Source organism: Hordeum vulgare, chromosome 4H (assembly GCF_904849725.1).
Source record: "Hordeum vulgare subsp. vulgare chromosome 4H, MorexV3_pseudomolecules_assembly, whole genome shotgun sequence".
Classification (NCBI taxonomy): Eukaryota; Viridiplantae; Streptophyta; class Magnoliopsida; order Poales; family Poaceae; genus Hordeum; species Hordeum vulgare.
Window position 1 is genome coordinate 184907178 of NC_058521.1, and position 11310 is coordinate 184918487.

Genomic DNA, 11310 nt, shown 5'->3' on the forward strand with positions numbered 1-11310 from the left:
GCTAGTAAGAGTGCTCCTATTGATCCCAATGATATGCCTTTGTCTTCTTTGATTGGAAATAATAATTAATCTATGGATGTGAATTTTGTTGGTAGGAATAATTTTGGCCATAACGCGTATAGAGGTAATTTTAATCCTAGGCCGTTTACTAGTAATTCTCTAAAAATTATGGTAATTCCTACAACAATTATTATGGAAATTATAATAATATGCCCTCTGATCTTGATAATAATACTGAATAATTCATTAGCTCTCAAAAAGGTTTCGATGCTATGATTGAAGAAAAATGCTCAATATTGGTGCTTTGGCTAGGAACGTTGAGAGAATTTTTCTTGAGATTGATTCTTTAAAAATAAGATATATTCCACCCAAGCATGATATTAATGAGTCTTTAAAAGCTATGATAATTTTTATTGATGAGTGTAAGGAAAGAACCGCCAAAATATGTGCTAAGCGTGAATGGCTTGAAAAGGTGTTTTCTCGTGATAATAATGATGAAGACCTAAAAGTGATTGGTGTGACACCTATTGAATCTTTGTTTGCTAGTTTAAATCTTGAAAAATATGGGACTCAAGATAAGTCAACTTTAGTTAAAAGGTGTCGCAATGATTCGGAGTTTTTAGATCTTAATGATAAGATTGATAAAAGTGGGATGGAAGAAGTCAAAACTTTAAATAGCAATGAGCCCACTCTTTCGGATTTCAAGGACATTAATTATGATAGTTTCTCTTTGATTGATTGTGTTTCCTTGTTACAATCCATGTTGAATTCTCTGCATGCTTATAGTCAAAATAAATCTTTTACTAAACATATTGTGGACGCCATGATGAAATCTTTTGAAGAAAAACTTGAGTTGGAAGTTTCTATACCTAGAAAGCTTTTTGATGAGTGGGAACCTACTATTAAAATGAAAATTAAAGGTTATGAGTGCCATGATTTTTTTGATTTGTGTGCTAGTGTTTCCACGATTCCAAAAACTTTATGTGATGTGCTAGGATTTCGTGAATTTGATGATTGTTCTTTAAATTAGAACCTAGCGGATTCTACAATTAAGAAACCTGCGGGGAGGATTAATGATGTTCTTATTGTTGCAAATAGGAATTATGTGCCCGTATATTTCATTGTTTTTGATATAGATTGCAATCCTACATGTACTATTATTCTTGGTAGACCTTTCTTTAGAACAATTGGTGCAATTATTGATATGAAGGAAGGTAATATTAGATCCCAATTCCCATTAAGTAAAGGCATGGCGCACTTTTCTAGAAAGAAAATAATATTACCCTATGAATCTATTATGAGAGCTACTTATGGATTGCATACCAAAGATGATAATACCTAGATCTATTGCATTATGCCTAGCTAGGGCGTTAAACAATAGCGCTTATTGGGAGGCAACCCAATTTTATTTATTTTTCTTTTGTTTTTGTTTCTATTTTTGAGATGTGCGCATATTATTACCTCTGTAGTAATTGTGTTTTCTTGTTTTAATTAGTGTTTGAGCCAAGTAAGACCTTTGGGATAGTCTATGGTGTTTGCAAGTTGATTTTGGTGTAAAACATAAACTTTTGACCTCGGTCCAGGAATTTTATAAATTCACTGGAATGTGATTTTGATCTGAAGTTTTTACAAAAGATTTGTTTACAAATTTCCCAAATATTACTAACTTTATAATTTTTGGAGTTACAGAAGTATTCGAAGTAAACAGATTGCTATAGACAGTTCTGTTTTTGACAGATTCTGTTTTCTATGTGGTGTTTGCTTATTTTGATGAATCTATGGGTTGTATCGGTGGTTATGAACCATGGAGAAGTTGGCATACAGTAAATATTACATCGATATAAATAAAGAATGAGTTCACAGTAGTACCTAAGTGGTGATTTATTTTTCTTATACTAACGGATCTCATGAGTTTTCTGTTCAATTTTGTGTTGTGAAGTTTTCAAGTTTTGGGTAAAGATTTGATGGACTACGGAATAAGGAGTGGCAAGAGCCTAAGCTTGGGGATTTTCAAGGCACTCCAAGTTATATTAAAGGATACCAAAGGGCCTAAGCTTGGGGATGCCCCGGAAGGCATCCCCTCTTTCGTCTTCAATCCATCGGTAAATTTACTTTAGGCTATATTTTTATTCACCACATGATATGTGTTTTTCTTGGAGCGTCTTGTATGATATGAGTCTTTACTTTTAAGTTTGCCACAATCATCCTTGCTGCACACATCTTTTGAGAGAGAGACATGCTGAATCGTGAATTTATTAGAATACTCTTTGTGCTTCACTTATATCTTTTGAGCTAGGCAATTGCTCTAGTGCTTCACTTGTATCTTTTAGAGGATGGCAGTGTTTTGTTTTATAGAAATTAATAAATGCTCATACTTCACTTATATTATTTTCAGAATTTTTTAAACATCATGGTAATTGATTTAGGTTATGAATTTATTACTAATATAATGGGCATCCAAGAGGGATATAATAGAAACTTCCATATTAAGTGCATTGAATATGATGAGAAGTTTGATTCCTTGCATATAGTATTGAGATATGAAGATGGTGATATGAGAGTCATGCTAGTAAGTAATTGTGGATTAGAAGAAATACTTGTGTTAAAGCTTGTGATTCCCGTAGCATGCATGTATGCTGAACCGTTATGTGATGAAGCCGGAGCATGATTTGTTTAATGATTGTCAACCTTTGTGTGGAGGTCGGGATCGCGCGATGGTTAACTCCTACCAACCCTTCACCTAGGAGCATGCGTCTAATACTTTGCTTCAATAACTAATAGCCTTTTGCAATAAGTATGGGAGTTCTTTATGACTAATGTTGAGTTCATGGAATATATGCACTCTAACCCTTCCACCTTTGCTACCCTCTTTAGTACCGCGCAACTTCCGCCGGTACATTAAACCCACCTTCCTCAAAAAAGCTACCATATATTTTCCTCAAAACGACCACCATACCTACCTATTATGGCATTTTCATAGCTATTACGAGATATATTGCCATGCAACACCACCGTCCCGTTTTTATGACACTCACCATCACTTCCATATTGCTTATAGAGTCATACTCCCTCCGTCTCAAAATAAGTGTCTCAACTTTGTACTACCTCTAGTATAAAATTGTACTAATCTTGAGACAGTTATTTTGGGATGAAGGGAGTACCTTTTTCTAGATATAGAGTTGTAATATTTTGAGTTGTAAGTAAATAAAAGTGTGATGATTTGCATTATTAGATCATTGTCCTGAGTGAGGAAAAGGATGATGGAAGCTATGATTCCCTCACAAGTTGGTATGAGTCTCCGAACTTTACCAAAAAAGAGGCCAGCAAAGCCCATAAAAATGAAAGAGGCCATAGAAGCCCATTCAAAAAAAGAAAAAGAAGGGGGAAAATGAGAGAAAAAGGGAAGGGACAATGCTACTATAATTTTCCACACTTGTGCTTCAAAGTAGCACCATGTTCTTCATAGAGAGTCTCCTATTTTGTCACTTTCATATAACTAGTGGTATTACATCTTTTGCACAACCACTTAGTTTTCTTTCTTGAGCTGTCATACACTTATAGCTCTAGAGAATTTTGTTGCATGGCAATCCTTACTGAGTCACATTAATATCTATTGATAGGCATCTCCATAGCCCGTTGATATGCCTAGTTGATGTGAGACTATCTTCCTTTCTTTTGGCAACCTCCACCACACTCTATTCCACCTATAGTGCTATATCCATGGCTCATGCTCATGTATTGCATGAGAGTTGAAAAGGTTTGAGAACATAAAATGTGTGAAACAATTGCTTGATTTTCACCGGGGTTGTGCATAATTTATATACTTTGTGTGGTGAAGATGGAGCATAGCTAGACCATATGATTTTGTAGGGATAACTTAAGACCATGTTATTTTGAAAGGAAGCAATTACCTCATTAGTGTGCTTGAAATATTATTGTTTTTGTGTCCATATTAGACTTTTGTTTTGAGTCTTATGGATCTCAATACTCATGCCACATTAGAGAATATTACATGGATAAATATGTTAGGTAGAGTTCCACATCAAAAATTATGTTTTTATCATTTACCTACTCGAGGATGAGCAGGAATTAAGCTTGGGGATGCTTGATACATCTCCAACTTATCTATAATTTTTGATTGTTCCATGCTATTATATTATCAATTTTGGATGTTTTTTATGCATTAGTATGTTGTTTTATATTATTTTTGGGACTAACCTATTAATCTAGAGCCTAGTGCCTGTTTATGTTTTTCCATGGTTTTCTATATTCCAGATAAGGAATATTAAACGGAGTCCAGATGGAACAAAATCTCCGGAAAGATTTTTCTTGGACCAGAAGACACCCACGAGACTTGGAGTAGGGGGCAAGGCACTTTGCTTCATCACCCTTTACTCTTCAAGGGAAAACCAACCCAAGCTCAAGAGGTGGTATCCAACTATATTTATAAAGCCTGTGATACATAAAGATCATGAGATCTCAAGAACACATGAGAGATAGAGAGATCAAACACATAGCTACTGGTACATACCCTCAGCCCCGAGGGTGAACTACTCTCTCCTCGTCATGGCTTCCGTCGAGATGATGAAGATGGCCACCATACATGATTTCCCCCTTCGGCAGGGTACTGAAAAGGCTTTGGATGAGTTTTTCTTTGATGTAGAGAGTTTTTGCAGCGACTGGAACTTCTTTGTTTATTTTTAATGGTTTTGGTGTATATAGGATTTTTCAGCGTTGGAATCACACAAAACGGAGCCACATGGGCCCACAAGGTATTAGGGCGTGCCTAGGAGGGTGGGTGCACCCTGTTAGCTAGTGGCCCACAGGTGGCTCCCCTCCGGTGGTTCTTTGCTCTGGTATTTCTTATTTTCCCCACAAAAATCATAAAAAAAATCGAGCGGTTCCCAGAACTTTAATTTTCTGCACAGAAACAACACCACGGTAATTATGCTGAAAACAACGTTAGTCCAGGTTAGTTCCAAGTAAATTGTATAAAATGCATAAAAACCATATAAAAGTATTGTAAACATAGGCAAATATGGCATGAATCCTTCATAAATAATTTATATGTTGAAGACCTATCAGCAGAGTACGACACTTCTTCTTGTAAGCGGTAGTACCGCTCTACTAAGCGATAGTACAGCTATAGCGGTACTACCGCGTCCCCGGGCTATGCCCTGCCCCTGTGAGCTATGATAAGTCTCCAACGTATCAATAATTTAGTAGTCATACCATATTGATACATCTCAAATGTATCGATAATTTTTGATGGTTTCATGCTGTTATCTTGTCATCTTTGGATGTTTTATGTACCTTTTATATCTTTTTTGGGACTAACTTATTAATTCAGTGCCAAGTGCCACTTCCTGTTTTTTCTGTGTTTTTGTCTCTTTTGAGATCTGATTTTGGAACGGAGTCCAAACAGAATAAAATCCCCGAAATATTTTTTTCCCGAACGGAAGAAGATCAGGGGGCTTGTGGGTCAAGCCAGGAGAGCTAAAGGGAGCCCACAAGCTAGCCGCCACCAGGGGGGCGGCGGCTAGCAGGCTTGTGGCCTCCCTGGCGCCCCCTGACCTAGCTCCTTCGCCTATATATTCCCTAAAATACAAAAAAAATCAGGGAATCCATGAAAACACTTTTACACCGCCGCAAGCTTCCGTTTCTGCAAGATCTCATCTGGAGACCCATCCCGGTGCCCTGCCGGAGGGGACTTTGGAGTTGGAGGGCTTCTACATCAACCTCATCGCCCCTCCAATGACTCGTGAGTAGTTCACTTCAGACCTACGGGTCCGTAGTTAGTAGCTAGATGGCTTCTTCTCTCTCTTGGATCTTCAATACAAAGTTCTCCATGATCTTCATGGAGATCTATCCGATGTAATCTTCTTTGGCGGTGTGTTTGTCGAGATCCGATGAATTGTGGATTTGTGATAAGATTATCTATGATATATATTTGAGTCTTTGCTGATTTCTTTTATGCATGATTTGATATCCTTGTAAGTCTCTCCGAGTCTTGGGTTTTGTTTGGCCAACTAGATCTATGATTCTTGCAATGGGAGAAGTGCTTGGTTTTGGGTTCCTACCATGTGGTGACCTTTTTTTAGTGACAGTAGGGGCAGCAAGGAACACATCGTGTACTTGCCATCAGCGGTAACAAGGTGGGCTTTGTCGTAGATATGAGATTGTCCATCTACATTATGTCATCTTGCTTAAGGCATTACTCTGTTCTTTTGGACTTAATACACTAGATGCATGTTGGATAGCGGTCGACGTGTGGATTAATAGTAGTAGATGCAGAAAGTATCGGTCTACATGTTTTGGACGTGATGCCTATAGATATAATCATTGCCATAGATGACGTCACGACTTTGCGCGGTTCTATGAATTGCTCGACAGTAATTTGTTCACCCACCGTCTAGTTGCTTTCATGAGAGAAGCCACTAGTGAACACTACGGCCCCCGGGTCTATTCACACCTATCGTTTCCACTTTCACTTTTACTTTGCTTTGTTACTTTGTTGCTTTCAGTTCTCACTTGGCAAACAATCTATAAGGGATTGACAACCCCTTCATAGCGTTGGGAGCAATTTTTCGTGTTTGTGCAGGCACTTGTGATACTCCTTCACTGGATTGATACTTTGGTTCTCAAAACTGAGGGAAATACTTACCACCGCTGCGCTACATCACCCTTTCCGCTTCGAGGGAACACCAACGTAAGGCTCCAAGGTCACGGGGGAAATCCTTTGCATATTTGCCTAGGAAGTCCCTTAAGGCGTAGCCGTAGTAGAAGGATTCCTGGTGCTGTTGCTGAGGAGTATCAAGACAAGAACAGTCTCCCGTTAGTATGTTTCTGGCGCCGTTGGAAGGTCTTTTGTTGCAGTAGCAGAAGTATTTCTAGCGCCCTTGCCGGGGAAGGAGAGATCTATCCAAGTAGGTCTCACAAACTCATCTCTTGCATTTACTTTTTTTGCCAGTTGCCTCTCGTTTTCCTCTCCCCCTCTTCACATTTGCCGTTTTCATTTGCCTTTCTTCTTTGCCATTTTCTTTTGCCTTTCTCCCTTGCCGTTTTCTTTTGCGTTTTGCCTTTTTCGTTTGCCTTTTTTGTTCGCCCTTTTCTCTCGTTTGCCTTTATGTTGCTTGTGTGCTATGTGCCTTCAATATGCTTGCATCTTCGCTTGCTGAAAATCTAGTGATATGGATCCTCATCCACTTGCTAATCTCTTTAAGAGATCCACTTATGTGGAACCAATTCCTAGTGAATTGAGTGCACTTGACTATCTTTATGGAGTTTTGCTTGAGATGCGTGAATCTGAAAATCGTGATGAAGAAACTTATGAAGTGATTCACGAGGGCTCCTTGGATGAAAAGCATGAGTGCAATGGTTTCACTTTAAATTCTATTAGTGAAAATCATGCTAAGAATATGCAAAACCCTAAGCTTGGGGATGCTAGTTTTGCTATGTCCACTACTTGTTGCAATGATCGTGATTGGGTGATGATCTTTCTTATGATCTTGAAAATTAGTTTAAGCCTCATGATGAATATGATATTTGCAATAAGATTGAAAGTGGGTTTGGAGAAGTCATGACTTTAGTTGATGATAATACCACTATTTTTGAAGAGCGTCAACTTTGCATGCATGTGGATCATGAAAAGAATATCCTATGTGATAGCTACATTGTTGAATTCGAATATGATCCCACATGTAATTCCTATGAGAAAGGAGAATATTGTGGTAGAAACTTTCATGTTACCCAATTACCTCTCTATATGTTGAGATTGCTATTGTCTCTTTCTTCTTCCTTGCATTTGGTAACTATTGGTTGTCTTGCCAATTTGTTTCCCTATAAAATGCCTATGCATAGGAAGTATGTTAGACTTAGATTCCATCACCTTTTGCCTAGCTAGGGCGTTAAACAATAGCGCTTGTTAGGAGGCAACCCAACGAATCTATCCTTTTTGTTTCTATTTTGTGTTTTCCACACTTCCATAATTCTTTTATGATTGTGTTTTTTGTGTTTCTTTTTGCGTTTGTGCCAAGCAAAACTGTTACGATTAATCTTGGGGATGATCGTTTGATCATGCTGGAAAAGACAGAAACTTTCTACTCACTAAAAGAATTTTCATTTTTTTCTGTAAGAGCTATTGAGTTGATTATTTTTGCTGCTGATTGCTACGCAAATTCTTCAGACTATCGTAATTTCTCAGAATTTCTGAAGTAACACAAGTATACGAAGTATACAGATTGCTACAGACTGGTCTGCTGTTAACATATTCTGTTTTTGTTGTGTTGGTTGCTTATTTTGATGAAACTACGGATAGTATCGGGGGGTATTAGCCATGTAAGATTGAAAATACCATAACCCAACATCAGAATAGGTAGAATTTAAGTTTGCTACAGTACCTAAGGAAGTGGTGGTTTGCTTCCTTATACTAATGTTATCACGATTTTCTCTTTAAGTTTCGTGTTGTGAAGTTTTCAAGTTTTGGGTGAAGTTCTTATGGACAAAAAGATAAAGAGTAGAAAGAGATCAAGCTTGGGGATGACCAAGGGACCCCAAGATATTCAAGGATGCCGTAAAATCCTATGCTTGGGGACGCCCCGGTAAGGCATCCCCTCTCTCGTCTTCAATCCATTGGTAACGTTACTTGGGGCTATATTTTTATTCACCACATGTTATGTGTTTTTGCTTGGAGCGTCTTGTATCGTAGGAGTCTTTTATTCTTGTTGTGTCACAATCATCCATGCTGCACACCTAGAGAGAGAGACATGCACTCACCGTGATTTTGTCGAGCTTCACTTATATCTTTTGGTAAACAATTCAGCTCACATGTGCTTCACTTATATCTTTTGAGCTAAATACTTTTTCTCTGTGTGCTTCACTTATATCTTTTAGAGCACAGCGGTGCGTGGCTGGGTAGTTGATCTATGCTTTGAAAGTAGTCTCAAAAGGGGTAGTTATCCAAAGGGATACGAAAACTTCCACATTCATGTGCATTGAATAGTAAGAAAATTTTGATTCATCTCAATTAGTTTTGAGTAGTGGTTGTGGTAATATTGAAGTAATGCTAGTAAGGTGTTGTGGATCTAGAAATACTTGTGTTGAAGTTAGTGATTCCCGTAGCATGCATGTATGTGAACCGCTATGTGATGAAGTCTGAGCATGATTAGTCTTTTGATTGTCATCCTTTGTGTGGCGGTCGGGATTGCGCAATGGTTTATACCTACCAACCCTTGCCCTAGGAGTATGCGTTGAATGCTTTGTTTCGATTACTAATAAAAGTTTTGCAACAAGTATATGAGTTCTTCATGACTAATGTTGAGTCCATGGTTTAGATGCACTTTCACCTTCCACCATCACTATCTTCTTAGTGCCGTGCAACTTTCGCCGGTGCACAAAACCAACCATTAGCCTCCCTCAAAAGAGCCACTATACCTACCTACTATGGCTTTTTCAAAGTCATTCCGAGATATATTGCCATACAACTACCACCATGACATGTGCCACCACTTCTACATTGCCATTGCATGATCGTAAGATAGCTAGCATGATGTTTCCACTAATGTCTATGCCATGCTAGATCCTTGTCACGGTACACTACCGGAGGCATTCCATATAGAGTCATCGTTGCTCTAAGTTTTGAGTTGAAAGTGTGATGATCATCATTGATGGAGCATTGTCCCATGTGAGGAAATAAAAGAGGCCAAAGATGCCCACCAAAATAATAAAAAATAAAAAAAGAGGCCAAAGAGCCCATCCAAAAAAAGAGAGAGAAAAAGAGAGAAGGGACAATGCTACCACCTTTCCACACTTGTGCTTATTAAGCACCATGATCTTCATGATTGAGAGTCTCTCGTTTTGTCACTACCATATAGCTAGTGGGAAATTTTCATTATATAACTTGGCTTGTATATTCCAATGATAGGCTTCCTCAAAATTGCCTTAGGTCTTCGTGAGCGAGCAAGTTGGATGCACACGCAAAAGTTTTCTTTAAGAGCTTTCACATAATCTTAGCTCTAGTGCATCATTTGTATGGCAATCCCTACTCATTCACATTGATATCTATTGATGAGCATCTCCACAGCTCATTGATATGCCTAGTTAATGTGACCATCTTCTCCTTGTTTTTCTTGCAACCTCCACCACACTCCACACCATTTATAGTGCTAAAACCATGGCTCACGCTCATGTATTGCGTGAGAGTTGAAAAAGTTTGAGAAAGTAAAGGTGCGAAAACAATTACTTGGCCAATACCGGGGTTGTGCATGATTTAAATTCGTTGTGCAATGATGATAGAGCATAGCCAGACTATATGCTTTTGTAGGGATAACTTTCTTTTGGCCTAGTTATTTTGAAAGTTCATGATTACCTTGCTAGTTTGCTTGAATTATTATTGTTTCCACGTCAATAGCAAACTATTGTTTTGAATCTAATGGATCTAAACATTCACGTCACATAGGAGGAGTTACAAAGGACATCTATGCTAGGTAGCATGAAAGCATCAAAAATTCATTCTTTATCACTTCCCTACTCGAGGACGAGCAGGAGTTAAGCTTGGGGATGCTTGATACGTCTCAAACGTATCTATAATTTTTTATGGTTTCATGCTGTTATCTTGTCATCTTTGGATGTTTTATGTACCTTTTATATCTTTTTTGGGACTAACTTATTAATTCAGTGCCAAGTGCCAGTTCCTGTTTTTCTGTGTTTTTGGCTCTTTTCAGATCTGATTTTGGAATGGAGTCCAAACGGAATAAAATCCCCGAAATAAATTTTTCCCAAACGGAAGAAGATCAGGGGGCTTGTGGGCCGAGCCAGGAGAGCTACAGGCAGCCCACAAGCCCTGTAGCCGCCACCAGGGGGGCGGCGGCTAGCAGGCTTGTGGCCTCCCTGGCGCCCCCCTGACCTAGCTCCTTCACCTATATATTCCCTAAAATACAGAAAAAATCAGGGAATCCACGAAAACACTTTTTCGCCGCCGCAAGCTTCCGTTTCCGCGAGATCTCATCTGGAGACCCTTCCCAGTGCCCTGCCCGAGGGGACTTTGGAGTTGGAGGGCTTCTACATCAACATCATCACCCCTCGAATGACTCATGAGTAGTTCACTTCAGACCTACGGGTCCGTAGTTAGTAGCTAGATGGCTTCTTCTCTCTCTTGGATCTTCAATACAAAGTTCTCCATGATCTTCATGGAGATCTATCCAATGTAATCTTCTTTGGCGGTGTGTTTGTCGAGATCCGATGAATTGTGGATTTGTGATCAGATTATCTATGATATATATTTGAGTCTTTGCTGATTTCTTTTATGCATGA